This window comes from Onychomys torridus, chromosome 12 (genome assembly GCF_903995425.1).
Source record: "Onychomys torridus chromosome 12, mOncTor1.1, whole genome shotgun sequence".
NCBI lineage: Eukaryota > Metazoa > Chordata > Mammalia > Rodentia > Cricetidae > Onychomys > Onychomys torridus.
Window position 1 is genome coordinate 17,593,266 of NC_050454.1, and position 13,442 is coordinate 17,606,707.

Below are 13,442 nucleotides of genomic sequence, written 5' to 3' on the forward strand. Positions count from 1 at the left end.
TGAGAAACAGGTTTAATCATAAACAGGAATGAGCTTGGTTTGTTTTTGCTATAAGATGGCTCTTAAGTCTAAGATGGAGGCGGGCTGGTTCTTCATCACCTAAGTATAAGCTTATATTTTGTAGACCTGAGACACTGTTTAATAGGAGACTGGTATTACAAGGTGTAACCTGACTGTAGTCAGTCAGAAAATGATGAAGAGTGAAACTCTTGAATAAATATCTTAGTTAAAAAAACCAACAACAACAAAACAAAAACTCTTAAATCCTTAGCACTGCAACAGGGTACTAGGGCATACTCACAATTCTAAGGCTTGTGAGGCTGAGGGAGGAGCTTTGAACTCAAGGCTAACCAGGGGTATATACCACAAACCTCTGCTTCAAGAGAATAAAAACAGAAAAGATGATTTGAAGAGTAAATAAAGGTAACACACGTAGCCTTCAACATCACACACACACACACACACACACACACACACACACACACTATCATTAAGGGGGAAAAAAGCAACTTCAAGGCACACAGCAGGGTCTTCAGGAACCCATAAAACACTCCTCATTAGGCAACAACCAAAACAATGCCACATAAACTCCAGCAAGGAAAGCTGGATCAAAAAAAGCTTCAGTCTGGCTGAACCTTGTGGGGACATGTCGGTCTGTGGGGAAAATGGTTGCTAGGCAGAGGCAGGCCCTAGAAAGTGTTGGCACTGACGTGATGAGCAACTGTACTGCTGTCAAATTCATTCAACACTTTGATACTGTTTTAAAATATTTATTAAGCACCCCTGCATGCAGCGTACCTTACGCCATTCAGTCTTAGTCAATCTTCTAGGCTCAGCAGAGAAATTACACAAGAAATAGAAGCTGGATCCTTGTTATTTTTCCCCCCAGTAGCTGACAATCACACAGAGAATAGACAGAGCAGGAGATTTGCAAAGTAGTTCTAAGTCCAAATGAATACAAAGCAAAATGGACTCATGAGAAAGCAGGCTGCAGGCAAGTAAAAGAAAAATCACTTCCACTCAATTTAAAGGAGGAGGGGAAGAGAGAGAGAGAGAGAGAGAGAGAGAGAGAGAGAGAGAGAGAGAGAAGGAGGAGGAGGAGGAGGAGGAGGAGGAGGAGGAGGAGGAGGGACGGAGAGAGGTTCTCAAAGATGTTCTAAAGTAGAAGAAAAAATCAGCATGAAAAGCAGGTTCAGAATGTAAAATCTAAATACTACATAGATAACATTTTAAAAGCCCTTTGAAGACACTGATGTGGGAAGTAAGGAAGATAAAAGGAATAAAGATATGCAGGGAGTGTGTGAGTACAAGCCAGCTTATGAAACTGAAAAGGTGTGGGGGGGGGGTGAGGGGGTGAGGGGGTCTTATTAAAGTGAAACATTTGCATGAGTTCAAGTGGTTATCCCTGTGCTTTTCAGCTATCATAAACACGACTCAAGATGATTGTTAAAGATGTGGAGTTTTGTTTTGCTTTATGGCCACACACTTCACTGAGTGCTTACTGTATAGCAGCGGCTACCCTGTTTCACATATCTCAATTCCTCAACTACTGATTATTCCCACTGCAATAATAATGGGATGCCGTTTCAGTTTTTCTGTTAAAAATAATTATACACGACAGTGGGTTTCACTGCAATATTTTCACGCATGTAATGTAATGTATTTTGGTCGTATTCACTCACCGTTACTCTCTCTTGTGCCCCCACACCCGCTCCCGTCTATTCCCATTGATTCTTGTCCTCTTCCAGCTTGTCCCCCTCTACTCTCATATCTTTTTGACTGGTGGCCCAGTGAGTTAGTTTAATCAGGGTTGTGGACAGGAGTGTGAGGAGGGGTTATTTAGAAGAGCATGGACACCCTACCAGCAGCTGCAACACTGAAGAAAATGTCTGTTCTTCCCTCAGCAGCCATTAGCTCACCCGAGAGAAATGGGGTCTCATGAGCCACTTCCTCCCCCAGCCATAGCTGACCACCTATAAATCCTCAGGGAAAGAGAGGAGCTCAAGAGTCTTTCCCCAGTCCATACTAGAATGCTGAGGGGCCTGATCTTGTACAGGCCTTATGCTGGCAATCGCAGCTGCTGTGAATTCATGAGTGCAATAGCCGTTTCATGCCCAGAAGAGAGTTCCACACCACCCTAGACCTTACTCCAGCTTTTACATTCTTCCCACCCCCTCCTTTGAGATGTTTCCTGAGCCTTTGAAGGAGTAATAAATATATCTAATTTAGTGATGAGCATTCAACAATCACTAATTCTCAGCACTTTGATGAGTTACAAGTCTCTACATTATCCACTGCCCACTGGAAGTTGGGGGAGGGGAGAGAGAGAGAGAGTGGGCCTAGCTTTTGAAACCTCAAAGCCTACTCCCCAGTGACAAACCTCCTCCAACAAGGCCACACCTCCTAATCCTTCCTAACAGCCCACCAACTGGGAACCAAACATTCAAATATTTGAGCCTATGGGGGCCAGTCTCATTCCAACCGCTACTAGGACCTCAGCTCAGGGAATAGTGTCACCTATTAGGGTGGGTCTTCCTTGTCAATTACCCTAACCAAGATAATCCCTCACAGACATGCCCCGTCTTGCCTCTTGAGTTATTCTAGATCTTGTCAAGTTGACAATCTCTTAACCATCACACTGACCAAGCCTCATGAATAGGGTCAAGTTTTAAGAAATAGAAGGTCAACAGACAGATGCAGAAACTCTAAAGATGAGTCAGGAAAAAAAAAAAACTGAATTATTTTTCTTTTCCCTATACAGAAAACAATATTTCATACAAAGAGATGAGCAAATTGTATGTAGGAAAACATAAAATACATAGGAAGAAAATAAATAAAGGTATAAATAAAGGCACAGCCACAGCCATTATCAATGTCTCCCTCCAACAGAGTGGTACACTCCTTCCAAGTGATGGAGCAACCTCACTCAACATGATCACCTGTCATCTCATTTGCATTAGGGGTGGAAAACTGTGATGTCATGTATCCATCATTATAATGTCATGCGGAGTATTTTTACTGACCCACAAATCGTCTGTATTCTGTCTGGTCAACCGACCTTTATCCAGGAGGCCCTGGCAACCACTAACCTTCCTGCTGCTCTCATAGTTTCACCATTTTATAGTTGGAATCATACAATATTTTGTCCCTCAGACTGCCTTCTTCCCCCCAGTCCTTCATGGCTGGAGAGCTCTCTTTTTTTTCCCCCCAGAGCTGAGGACTGAACCCAGGGTCTTGCGCTTGCTAGGCAAGCGCTCTACCACTGAGCTAAATCCCCAACCCCTAGATAGCTCTTTTTAGTACTGAATACTATTCCATTATCTGGATGTACCACAGTTCATTCCAGTTTATCCATTCACCTGATAAAGAACCCCTTGCTTGTCTTTGTATTTTGACAATCATGACTAGAACTATCATAAACATCCACGTGTGAGATTTTGCACAAGGCACAAGTTTTCAAACCCTTTGGGTAAACACCAAGTATAGTGACTGCTGTATTCTATGGCAAGAATGTGTTAAATTTTGTAAGAAGCTATCCAGCAGTCTCTCAATGTGGCTGTAGCATGCCACTTTCCCATCAGTCATCTGTGAGCTTTCCTGTTGCTCCAGCCCCTTACCGATGTTGAACTTTGTTGATATCCAGTGTAAGTGTGTGAGGGCAGCTCATTGTTTTAATTTGCACTTTCCTGGTGACGGGAGGTGAAGTATGTTTTTGTCTGCTCATTTTTTTGTTTGTTTGTTTTCACCTGGTGTCCTCTTTGGTGAGATACCTGTTAAGGATTTGGGCCAAGTTTTAAATTTTATTTTTTAAATATATTATACACAAAGCCATTTCATGTAAATATATGGCTATCTTTGAGTACATACTACCCCTATCATCCCACCATCTTCCCTTTGCTGTGGCCCATTTTCTAGCAGACCATGAGCTTTATTGCTGAGTTTTAATCATTTTGTATATTCTAAATAACTGACGTGTCTTTTTCAAATACTTTCTCACGGTGCTGGGTCTGTCTTCTTATTCTCTTGGAATAGTCTCTTTGGGATCAGAAATTTGTATCAAATTGAATTGATCTAGTCAGTTATTTCTTTCAAGTATAACATCTGGTATTGTATAAAAACAGCCATTGCTATACCTAAGGCCATTTTGTCTTTTTCCTATACAGATCTTCTAGGACTTAATAGGTTTGTTTGTTTATTTTTTAATACAGGGTCTCTCTGTGTCATGCCACTGTCCTGTAGCTGGCTGTCTAGGCCAGGTGGCTTGGAATTCACAGAGATCTGCCTGCCTCTGCTGCTGCCTCTGATAGGCTGGGATTAAAGGTGTGTGTCACCGTGTCCAGCTCAGCTTTATGTTTTAAACTTAGGTTCGTGATTCATTTCCAATGTGCTTTTGTGGAAGGTATGTGGTCTCTATGGAGATTTGTGCTTTGCCTAAGGATGTCTAGCTGTTTCTGTGCTATTTATTGAAAAGATTGTCCCTGCTTCATTGTACATTGCATTTGCCGAAGGTCAGTTGAGTGTATTTATAGAGGTCTATTTCTGAGCTTCTTATTCTTGCTGGCTTATTTGTCTATTTTTTCTCCATCAATACCATGCAGTTCTAATTACTGTAGCTTTACAACAAGCTTTGAGGACTGGAGGCATCAGTTACCTAACATTCTTCTTCAATAATATATAATGGGTGTTCTGAGTGTGTTCACAACCTCTCCAAATGAACTTAAGACTCAGATTGTCAGTACCTACAAAACAAGTTGCTGGGATGCTGTTGGGATTCTGTTTTTACTGTGCCTCAATCATTTTTAAGTAGCAATTTTCCTTTCACTTATTCTTCTACTTTTCTTTCCTTTACTCAAGTATCTTGTTTCTAGCTTCTTTAAAAAAAAAAAAAAATTGTAAGAATTTTGCCTACATGTGTGCATGCATGCCTTGGTACCCTGGAGGCCAGAAGAGGGCATTGGAGCCACCGGAATTGGAGTTACAGAAGGACCTGTGAAGGTCAAGTCTCCCATTTCACCATGTGAGACCCAAGGGTTGAACTCGGGTCATTAGTCTTGATAGCAAGCGCCTTTACCTACAAAGCCATCTCATTGGTCCCTAGAAATGCACTATTTATTTTTCAAAACATATTTTCTTTTAACTATGTGCTGTTGTTAATTTCTTATTTAACTGCATTATTGTCAAAGGACTTTTACCCTTTGAAATTTGCCGAGCCTCTTTTTAGGATGTGTGGTCAGTTTTTGCTCGATTTGGTTTAGTTTGGTTTTGTTGTGATGGTTGGGTTTTTCAATTGGTTGGGTATTTTTGAGACAGAGCCTTGCTGTAGAATTTACAGATAAAAAAATATGTGAATAATATTCTGTTCCATGAGTTGTTACAATGTAGGCACATTTTTAAAATCATACATATATGAATTTCTTTTTTCTGAGACAGAGTTCCTCTGTGTAGTTTTTGGTGCCTGTCCTGGAGCTCGCTCTGTAGACCTGGCTGGCCTCAAACTCACAGAGATCTGCCTGGGTCTGCCTCCCAAGTACTGGGATTAAAGGCATACGCCACCGCCACACAGCTCCAAATGAATTTTAAAAGAATCTGTATAAATCTCTCGGGTACTTCAGCCCTCTCACGTCCTTACCCATTTTTGTTTACTAGATCTATTTCCAATAGGGACTTTTATTATAACCTCTCCATGCTATTATGGTTTGTTAATTTTTCCTTGAGCAAAATTAATATGCTCAGGGTGAACTAGAGGTGATGGAATATTTTAATGTGGATGTTTCTGTAGATTGTTTCTGTCACAAGAGAAAGCAACTCATGCAGACTGGCTTGCTTGCTCTATCCATTTAGTGTGCAGTGTACAAACTGGCAGAGGGGCGGGAGGAGCTGTCTGCCTAAAATATACAGTACACTTAGAAGCGCATCTGTCATGTAGACATATCTCAAAGCTTATGAATATTACATTTTGCATTCCTCTTTTCGCAGACCGTTTCTCTTCCCGGTGTTAGCACATATCTGTTCTTATTACCAAAGTCACTTACATAAGCACCTATCTGTGCTTAAAAGGAACACTGCTTTTCCCACAAACCCGAAGATGACATTTTCTTGAAGTCGTCAATTTACCATACATTAAGGTTAATCCTCTTGGTTCAGGCTGTGTCTGGCTTTCTTCTTTGAGACAGAGTGCTGCCTGTTGCTGGCTTTGGCTTGGGGACAGTGTCCTAGCTGGTTTTCCCACATACGTCTACTCTAGCCATACCTCCCAATTCTTTTCCATGCTTCAGCCAGGGTGACCTTTTTAAATATACATGATCCTGTCGCCTCTAATTAAACCCTCCCATGATTTATGGCGCTCAGTGCAGTCTGCTTCCTATTTCTTCCCTGCACTTAGCCCCACGCTCCTCAGCACTGTCTGCTCGACCCTCAGCAACCATTCTTCAGCTCATTCTTTCCACAGTTCCTTTGCCCCTTTGTCCTTTAACAACTTGCCCTGCTACTTCACTGTGCCTTGAACATCACATCCTATGAGGTACTTTTACCCATCCTTCACAACTCAGTTCTGCAGCCCCTTAGCTAGGCTCCAGTCCCACTCCGCCCTCTCGTGGTACTATAGAACCATCCTTCATGACACTACTTATAACCCCAAGCTTTACATTTTCAATTCTTTAGTCCCCCCCACTCCATCCGAATGGAGGCTTGTTGGAGACCGGGAATACACCAGATGTGGTCCATCGAGCATCCCAACGCCTGCAAAGGGCTGGGTGCATCTCAGCAGCGGCAAGTGATGAGTGGTAGCTACTCTTCCTCACCTCAAGGGGAGTGTATGAACCTAATGGCTTCTGCACCCCTCTTCCATTTCAGCCTCTACCCCCGACCCATCTCCCATATACTCTCCAGCAATATTCCACACTTCTCAGCACAGCTCCCTATGCACAAATTCAGAATCAAAGTCCAAAGCAGGATCTAACAATGTAGACTTTTATATGACTACAGAAGAGGAGGATCACAGAGCAAAACGCCTCAAATTTTCAGGTGAAATGACTCTTCTTTGCCCAGTTCTTTTAAAACAAAATTTTTTAAAATTATGTTTATGGGTGTTTTGCCTGCAAGTATGTCTTCTGTGTACCAGGTGTGTGCCTGGTGCTTAGGGAGGCCAGAAAAGACCATTAGATTATCTGGAACTAGAGTTACAGATGGTAGTGAGTTGTCATGTGGGTACAGGGAATTGAACCTGCATCCTCTAGAAGAACAACTAGTGAACAACTAGTGCCCCTAACCACTGAGCCATCTCTCCAGCTCCTGGCCCCAGTTCTTATTGTTAAAGCAGTCTAGGAACTGTCTCATCTGTTTCACCCCACCACCAGCACCAGCAGCATCCCTGCTCCCACAAGTCTGCCCCAGGGTTTTCTGCAGCCAAGCTGCCGCCTCCTTTGGATTCATACTAGTTTCTCTTTAACACAACCTGAATTAAGCCCTGTCATGTGTGCTGCATCCTGGGCAGCATTCCAGGAGTGTGCCCATCAAAAAACACAACTTGAGCTGGGTGTGCTGGCGCACGCCTTTAATCCCAGCAACTTGGGGGCAGAGGCAGGTGGGTCTCTGTGAGTTTGAGGCCAGCCTGGTCTACAAAGAGAGTTCCAGGACAGCCAGGGTTGTTACACAGAGAAACCCTGTCACGGGGCGAGCAACAAAAAATCATCTGTAATTCCAAGTAAGGTAAAAGAACAAGGATGTATAGTTGGGAAAAAATAATCATCTCTATTTGGAGGTTTTATGAAAAAGTTTCCAGGGTATTTAACCACTCAAGTGCACCTTGGTGGTCACAATATTTTAGTCACAAATAGCAAGGAAAGCATAGGATTTCATTTATGGAGAAGTGAATATCATCAAGGAAAAAAATGGTGAGTAAAACATAACACTTAAACTTCCAATTAAAAAAAAAATTCAACTGGCCCTATGAAGTAAGGGCCCTAACGGATGTTGCGTGGTCTTAGCTTCACTTCACCTGTAACCCCAGCTCTGTGTGGGTAGAGACAGGAGGATTGCTGGGACTTCCTGGCTGCCAGCCTAGCTTCAGATTCACTGAGAAACCCTGTCTCAAATGAATAAGGTGATAGAAAGTGATAGAGAAGGATACCCAGCATACATGCACATACAGGGAGGGGGTGCAGACGCTTGGACATACACATTCATGTGCATCACATATGTCAACACACACACACACACACACACACACACACACACACATACACAGAGGCATGCATGCACACACATGCTTCTGGATTTCAGAGTCTAAAGACCAGCATTTCCATTTCAGTATCAACCAGAAGAAGCCACTATCCCTGCCAGAGCACTGGGTGCATACAGTGGTTCAGTGTGGTGTAGTTCTTGCTTAATAGTCTTGGGAAGCAGTTCTCCAGCCAAGTAAGAAGTTGAAGGTTTCTCCTAGGGGTAACCCTGGCCTTCTAAAATGCATCACTTCCTAAGGCCTATCATTTATGGAATCTTTAGCCTGGTTAATTAGAGTAAAGGAGGTTTGGATGGAGTGGTAATTGCCTGTAAGCCTAGCTTATGGTAAATAGAGGCCAGAGGATCAAGAGTTCATGGCCATCCTCTGCTACATAATAGGTACAAGGCCAGCCTGGGCTAAATGAGAGCCTTGCTCAAAAGGAAAAAAACAGGCCAGAGAGATATTCCAGTGAGTAAAGGTACTTGCCACCAAGGCCAGTAACCTGAGTTTGACTCCTGTAGACCACACGGTAGAAGGAGCAAACCAGTTCTTTTAAGTTGTGCCCTGACCTCCGAATGCATACCTCTCCAGCACCGTGTCTGCCTGCATGCCACCAGGTTTCCCACCATGATGACAATGGACTAAATCTCTGAAAGCCAGTCCCAATTAAATGCTTTCCTTCATAAGAGTTGCCGTGGTCATGGTGTCTGTTTGCAGCGATAAAACCCTGACTAAGGTGCTGGAGAGATGGCTCAGAGGTTAAGAGTACTGGCTGTTCTTCCAGAGGTCCTGAGTTCAATTCCCAGCAACCACATGGTGGCTCACAGACATCTACAATGAGAGATCTGGTGCCCTCTTCTGGTCTGCAGGCTGAACACTCACTGTATACATAATAAATAAATAAATCTTTTTAAAAAATGGTGACTGATACTTAAAAAAAAAAAACCCAAAAACCCTGACTAAGACCGCATATGAATTTAAGCTCCTGAGGTCTTATATGGGAGACTGATTGTTAGAGAGCCATTGTTTACTCTCATGGTGTGAATGGGCTTCAGGTAAGAAGAACTCAGAGTTTCATTTCTTCTGACTAAGCAGAGGTATGCAGAGTCAGTGAGAAGCTTGTGTGTCTGTGGCAGAGGGTATCATCACCTGTACATCTTACCTTGACTCACTCAGGTTTCCTACCAGATGATGCTGACGTTCCTGACATGATCTGTAAATACCTGTAATTTCTTTTATTCCTGTATGCATCTTCATTATCCATATCAAACAAGAATTAAGAAGAGAAATTAAGTCATGTGGGCTTATTTTAAAGATATTGTTAAGATTTTATTTCTATTCCTAAAGTGATGCATTTCGTTATTGGAAAAATTTCAAACAGAATGAAAAATTATTTTTTTAATATTTTATTTCTGTGACTTATAGACAATCATATGGCATTTTTCTATTCTATTTTTTTTCATATAAAGGGGGTTTTAGAAGAATCACAACCATGGTTGAGGCATTGCTCCACAGTAGAATAGTTGTCTTACATGTCCCAAGTCCCACTTCAGCACAGCAAAGACAGAAAATGAATATAAATAAACCAAATGTATTTAAATGTACAGTATATATATATATATATATAATTATATATATATATATATATAAATTATTATAATTATAATTCATTTAACCAACTCTACTATTTGTCCTTAAAGTTTATTTTTTCAAAAACAGAAAAACACAAATAAGTTTTAAAAAGCACTACTTTACTAAATACTTTTTATAATCTTCTCAGTCAGCTTCACCTACCTCAGCCTTCTGGGCTACCCACTAATGCTAGGCCATGGCTTAACAGGCTACATGCGTCCCCTGGAGCCTTCACTTGGTCTGTGAGGCCTTGTCATCTTGCCAGCCCAGAGAAATGTGCTCTTAATTTCTCTTGGCTTAGGATTGACTTAAGCAAGGCCGGTTTCCAGGGACCCCATTCAGTGGGAGGCAGCCAGTGAAGGACTTCTGGGATTGACAAGCTACTATGGACAACCCTGTGATCTGGTATGAAGGCTGCAGAACGTACCAGACCTTGGAGGCAGACATGTGGCGCTTGAAACATTATCATTTTCTCAGTACCTCTGCAGTTTAAAATCATTGACAGCTGAAAAAAAAGACCAGAGTCTACAGCCTCAGTCTCTTTCTTTATGGACAGAGCTGTAGAGACAAAAATGAGATCATGTTTGCAAGGTCCCTAATGTGGAGCCATGTAGGACATGGCGGGGCATCCATGCTTTCCCATGGAGCAGAGTGATTAACAAGATGATCCATATTTATGTTTCAAAACTCAGCTACTAACAAACTTCCTTTTAAATACCTAAAATCCAAACACAAACTTTTTTTGTGTAAGTGGAGGGTTTTTAAAGATCGATTTTTAAACTTAGCACTTAAATAAAGTGATAGGCTTCATTATAGCGTTTTTTATAAGAACGTGTCACCATACCCTATTCTTACTCACCTGCCTCCCTCCCTCCCCCACTTCTGCTCTCATGTCCCATGGCTCCCATCACTCCCCTCCCCCCTCCATAAAGATCTCTTCCTCCTCCCTCAATCCCCTCTTTCTATTTCCATGACCTGTACACACTTGCTTGCAAATTCAAATCTAGGTTGCACATATAATTGAGACCATGTGGCATTTGTGTTTCTGAGTCTATGTTATTTTGCCTAACATAATGATTTCCAGTTCCTGCAAATGTCACGATTTTATTTTTCATTATGGCTGAAAACAATTCCATTGTGTATATGCATTCCAACCATGGTTTTGCTGTTGTTTTTTTAAAGACGTAAATAATTATTTTTATACACTTAGACAAAGAAGTTTTCATTAAACATTCTTTCTAGTGGAAAACAGCATGGAAAGCAACCTCCAGACACCAGTAGGTGCTCTACTCAAGGCTTGGGTTCCCCCTTGTGCAGGAGGTGAAGAAGAGGAGTCCACCCTCCTCAGTGAGCTCATCTCCTTGCCTCTTGATGTCACCCATGATCTTGGGGGTTTTTGTGCTGAAGACAACATTCTGCAGCCATCTTCATATTCTATCTTGTACTCTTTTTGAGCCCAGATACCACCAGTTCCATGTGCATATTCCACCCATTACTTTTTCAAAAGCATGGCACCATGTTCAGCCCTTTGGATTGTCAAGTGACCATCTAGGTTTCTGAACATCAAAGGAAGGCCTGGCATCCTACCCCAGTGCCCTTGTCTCCTCCCTGGGTTCCCCAACCAAGTTTGAAAATGCACTTTCAGGGTTTTTTTTTTTTTTTTTTTTTTTTAATGGATGTTAAAGACAATTGGCTAGTGTATCTTCCTGGGAGCAAAAACATTTTGGTAACTCCTATTATTTTTTTAATTGTGAAAATTTTCAAACATAACAAAAATAGAGGAAATGGTATAAAGAACTCATGTATTTATTCCTCAACTTTTACAGTTTTAAATATTTTGTCCCTCTCTTTTAAAAGTCTGTCTCTCTATATTTGTGTGCACATACACACAATAGGAAATATATATATGCATATATATTTCTTATCCAACGTATTTTATCTGAAGTCAAGCTTCGCCAACATTTCATTTTTATCCATTAACTACTTTGGCATGTATTTCTAACAGTTAAGAGGGTTCCTTTCGTGCATAACCGCATGCTATTATCACACATAACAAAAGTACCAGTGATCTCAGGAGCATTTTAAAAATAGGATTCTGGAAAAAGCAAGCCAAAGGAATGAGTAATACAGAGCTCCGAGCTGAGGCGAGAGCTCCAGGAAGATGCGTTTGGCAAATGGGGCACTTCTCTTCTACAAATGACATCATAGCCTGGTGGCACTTGCTCCCACACATCTGAAACTGGAATTACTTTCTTAACCTCCAAATGTGTTCCCTAGGTCAGTTTAAGGCATCAGCCTCCTCCCAGGTTAAAGAAACCCAGAGTCCTTACAGAGTGTTCGTTCCCTGGTCTTTCCCCTCATGGTTCTAACTAACCTGTTTATTTTATTTGTTTTTGTCAAGGTAAGAGCATTGAGCATGAAATCTACACTCTTAACACGATTCCAGGTGTACGAAACATTACTTTTTACTGTCTTAGATAGTTGCAATGTGGGTACAACAGCTGTCTAGAACCTATTCACTTTCCTTGTTGCTCCTTGTTAGTAACTCCCCATAAATCCCTTCCCTCAGGCCCTGGCAGCCAGGGCTCTGGGAGTGTTCACACTTGGCTATTTACATAGTCATGTAAATGGGATTAGACAGTATGTCTTTCCAAGGCTGGCTTATTTCACTTAGCATAATGTCTTCAAAAGTTGTCCATTTGCTACATATTACACAAACTCCTTTCTCTTTTAAGTTGCATACTATTCCAACATGTTACCCAGTATATCCATTCATCTGCTGACAGACAGCTAATTTGTTTTCATATCTTGGGAGTATCATCTCAAGATCTGGAAAGTGCTTTTGGATGAGTACTCCTATGTGGGATTCCCAGGTCATATGGTAGTTCTATCTTTTAATTTCTTTGGAGGAACTTCCATGCTGTTTCCATAGCAGCTATACTATTTTTGCATTCCCACCAACAGTTTTGAGGATTCCAGCTTCTACAGCATCCTCTCTAGTTTTTGGAGGAATGCTTGTTTGATCGGGTCTTTGTTGTAGTGAGTGTTTTTTGTTATTGTTGTTTTTAATAATAGTCATCCTGAAAGAAGTGACATGATACGTCATTGTGGTTTCAATTTGTATTTCTCTGGTAATTAGTGATAATACTGAAAATTTTAACTTTCTTTTTCTTTTCTTTTCTTTCTTTCCTTTTTTTTTTTTTTTTGAGATGGGGTCTCACTATGTAGCTCTGACTGTCCTGGAATTCACTATGTAGACCAGGCTGGCTTCAAACTCCAGAGATGCGCCTGCCTCTACCTCCTGAGTGCTGGGATTAAAGGCCACTATGACCAGCTCCACTGAACATTTTTTTTAAAAAGATTTATTTATTTATTATGTATACAGAAGACGGCACCAAATCTCATTACAGATGGTTGTGAGCCACCATGTGGTTGCTGGGAATTGAACTCAGGACCTCTGGAAGAGCAGCCTGTGCTCTTAACCTCTGAGCCATCTCTCCAGCCCTGAACATTTTTTAATACACCTATTGGCCACTTTTTTTGAGAGAGCTATCTGTTCAAGTATTTAGTCTGTTTTTTTAGCTGAGTT